The sequence below is a fragment of the Pleurodeles waltl genome, chromosome 5, assembly GCF_031143425.1.
Source record: "Pleurodeles waltl isolate 20211129_DDA chromosome 5, aPleWal1.hap1.20221129, whole genome shotgun sequence".
NCBI lineage: Eukaryota > Metazoa > Chordata > Amphibia > Caudata > Salamandridae > Pleurodeles > Pleurodeles waltl.
The window spans coordinates 1,080,713,049-1,080,717,171 of record NC_090444.1 but is presented as its reverse complement, the minus strand read 5'-3'; the positions used below and the strand labels follow the sequence as shown (position 1 = coordinate 1,080,717,171).

Genomic DNA, 4,123 nt, shown 5'->3' with positions numbered 1-4,123 from the left:
CGAACTGGGGGAACAGGAACATCCAAGAAGCCGGAAACTGGTGACAGTATGCGTCCCTGAAAAGCAAGGAACTGATAACCAACACCGGCACAGAAGGGAAATGACCAAAAAAGCCCACATCAAGAAACCCCACAACACGCAGTGAGAGGGGAGACAGAAACATACAGGCCGCAGCACTAGGATCAGAGACCTGAATCCTCAGGCCACAGACTACCCTTAAAGCACCATCCAAAGTTGAAATGCACGTCCCCACCAAGACATCTAAGGTGAATACGGACTGTTGCATCCCTACTACTATGCACTCAACATGGGAAGGTACACCTTTGCACAGCAGCTCTCCCTGCCAATAAAATCCCAGCAGGGAATGGTTCACGAAGTTGCATGTCATCCTAGCACAGGGGCCATGTGATTCATCAGTGTATTGATTCAATTGCAGTATATGTGCTGCCAAAGGGAGCACCCACCAAATGCAAAGCCATGACGCAGACAGCCCACGCTGCACAAGGCTGAAGCCACTGGAAGAACTGCGGAGAACTAAAAAGAAGGAACTCAAATACGTCCCCCACTATGAAAAGAAAGAAACATCCATGTAAACGAAAACAGCCTGTTAGACCTGACAGCCTTAGGGTGGTCACGCTCAACTTTTTGCCTGCCCCCTCCACTTTTTGACACTTTTTTTGCTGGTTTTACAACTCTGCGCACTAGTAACCAGTGCTAAAGTGCACATGCCCTTAAAACATGGTCACATTGGCTCATACCCAGTTGAGTTATTTAATTTACTTATAAGTCCCTAGTAAAGTGCACTACATGTGACCAGGGCCCGTAGATGAAATGCTCTTTGTGGGCCTGCAGCACTGATTCTCCCACCCACATAAGTAGCCGCTTAACCATGTCTGTGGCCTGCCATTGCACGGCCTTTGTGCACAGTTTCACTGGCATTTAAAAGTACCTGCCAAGCCTTAAACTCCACTTTTTCTACATATAAGTTACACCTAAGATTAGCCCTGGGTAGCCCATAGGACAGGGTGCTATGTAGGTAAAAGGAAGGGCATGTACATGTGTGTTTTATATGCCCTGGTAGTGTAAAACTACTAAATTCATTTTCCACTACTGTGAGGCCTGCTCCTTTCATATGCTAGCATTAGGGCTACCCTCATAAACTGTTTGAGTGATAGATTCTGATTAGAAAGGGGTAAACAGGTCATATTTAGTATGGCCAGAATTGCACTACAAAATCCTGCTGACTGGTGAAGTTGGATTTTATATTACTATTTTAGAAATGCCACTTTTAGAAAGTGAGCATTTATCTGCACTTAAAACCTTCTGTGCCTTACAATCCACGTCTGGGTTGGGCTGGTTGACAGCTCCCTTGTGCATTTCACCCAGACAACCACAAACACAGGATGCTCAGTCACACCTGCACACATCTGCATACTGAATGGGTCTTCCTGGGCTGGAAGGGTGGAGGGCCTGACACTAACATTTCAAAGGAAAGTGGCCTGCCCTCACACGATGGACTGCCAAACCCCCTACTGGGACCCTGGCAGACAGCATTGTACTTAAAGGGGACCTTGTGCACTTATAAGCCACTCTTTGAAGTCTCCTCCACTTCAAAGCACATTTGGGTATATAAACCCGGGTCCCTGTCCCCACCAACTCAGACACTTCTTGACAAGATACCTCCTGGGAAAGAAACTCTGAACCAGAACCTGCAACCTGTTAAGAGAAGCTGCCTGGCTGCCCAAAGTACTCACCTGACTGCGTTGCTCTAATGGACTGCTGCCGTGCTGTTGCCTGCTGCCTTGCTGCTGTCTAGCTCTGCTGAGAAATGCTCTCCAAGGGCTTGGATTGAGCTTGCCTCCTGTTTCCTAAAGTCACAGGGTCAAAAATACTTCGGGGCATATTTATACTCCGTTTGCACCGAATTTGCGTCGTTTTTTTAGACGCAAATTCGGTGCAAAACTAACGCCATATTTATACTTTGGCGTTAGACGCGTCTAGCGCCAAAGTATGAGGAAAGAGGGTCATTTTTTTGCGTGAACGCCTTCCTTGCGTTAATGAGATGCAAGGTAGGCGTTCCCGTCTAAAAAAATGACTGCGACGCAAATGCGTCGTATTTATACTCCCGGGCAAAAATCACGCCCGGGAGTGGGCGGGGCAAAAAAACCCGCATTTGCGCCGGATTTTAACGCCTGGGTCAGGGCAGGCGTTAAGGGACCTGTGGGCTCAAAATGAGCCCACAGCTGCCCTCCCATGCCCCCAGGAACCCCCCCTGCCACCCTTGCCCACCCCAGGAGGACACCCAAGGATGGACGGACCCATCCCAGGGACATTCAGGTAAGTTCAGATAAGTATAATTTTTTATTTTTTTAATATTTATTTTTGGCATGGGGGGCCTGATTTGTGCCCCCCTACATGCCTCAATGCCCAATGACCATGCCCAGGGGACATAAGTCCCCTGGGCATGGCCATTGGGCAAGGGGGCATGACTCCTGTCTTCACTAAGACAGGAGTCATGTAAATGGCGTCTGGGCGTCATTAAAAATGGCGCAAATCGGGTGGAGGCATTTTTTTTGGCGTCAACCTGACTTGCACTATTTTAAGACGCCCTAACGCCATTTTCACCAACGCCGGCGCTGCCTGGTGTACGTGGTTTTTTTCCAAGCACACCAGGCAGCGCCGGTCTGCTAGCGCCGGCTAACGCCATTCAATAAATACGGCGCCCGCGTGGCGCTTCAGAATGGCGTTAGCCGGCGCTAAACTTTTTGACGCTAAACTGCGTTAGCGCAGTTTAGCGTCAAAAAGTATAAATATGGGCCTTCATCTCTGCAAAGAACTCCTTGTGCGGCGGAAATCGACACACACCATACCGGAATCGACGCACATCCTGCCCTACTGTGAGAAAATCACTGATTTGCCAAAACGGAATGACGCAGCCTGACTCCCCGAGTGGAGATCAACGCAGCACCAGCATTAAGACCGGAACTTCAATGCACAGCCCACCAGATCAACACATCACTGAGCCGGAATGACGCAGCCGGACTTCCTGTGAGAGGAATCGAGGCAGGACCTGCTGTGCAACAGAAATGTCCCCGCATCGCCCACCGGATCGACGCAGCTCCTGTGACTTCGTCCTGAACACCCAGGATTTCTCCGCATCGTCCCCAGGGTGTCCAAATACCCTGCAACCCAAAGAGGATCCAAGCCTGCAATTGACGTAAAGCCCTTGCTGTGTGGAAAAGTATCCACGCATCGTCTTTGTGTCTCCTCCTCTGTGGTCCTGTGCGGATAATTTAGACACAAACCAGGTACTTTGTGCTTGCAAGAGACCATTGTCGCTTTTAAGAACTTAAAACTCACCCTATCCTCACAAAAATGATAATTCAACTTATACTTGAGCAAATCTTGATCATTTGGACCTTAATCTACTTAAATAAATATTCTATATTTTTCTAAACCTGTGTGGTATTGTTGTGTTGTTCCCACTGAGTTATTGCATTATTTATTGTGCAAATACTTTACGCATTGCCTTCTAAGTTAAGCCTGACTGCTCAGTGCCAAGCTACCAGAGGGTGGGCACAGGATAATTTGGATTGTGTGTGACTTATCCTGACTAAGGTGAGGGTCCTTGCTTAGACAGCCCAGCAGGGACTTATCCTGACTAAGGTGAGGGTCCTTGCTTAGACAGCCCAGCAGGGAAAGGCCATCAGACCCCCCTGGACCAGAATCCACATCAGACCGTGTGAGCTATGAAGATCTGAACCCTGGGCAGCGCCACCAAAAGTCACACTTCTTGCAGCAGAACAAAGCACCACCAATCATCCGCCTGCATCACTGCAACACCCGAGAAAGACACGGAAAAGACCAGTGTCCCAGGTGCAGAAAGAAACAGTGTAACGGGGCCACACTCCACAAAGGAAGCCCCGAGTAGGACCAGTGGCAAATGCCACAAGGCAGGTGAACCACGGGAGGTAAAGGATGCACGAAAATCACAAGAGCCCCAATGTACCCCTGACTATAGCACCAGAGGCGCCCACAATAATGTGACCCCCAAATGACCCTAGGAAGACTTCATTCATTCATGAAAGCTAACCACATCACACTGAAACCATGACAGCCAGGC

The 4,123-nt window shown here is 48.9% G+C and overlaps 1 non-coding gene across 1 annotated transcript; it reads right to left on the bottom strand.

Moving 5' to 3' along the window:
• Positions 1–353: 353 nt before the first annotated feature.
• LOC138297935 (U6 spliceosomal RNA) lies at positions 354–460 on the bottom strand. Its single transcript, XR_011204474.1, has one exon. It is a non-coding gene; the product is annotated as a U6 spliceosomal RNA (small nuclear RNA).
• Positions 461–4,123: the final 3,663 nt, after the last annotated feature.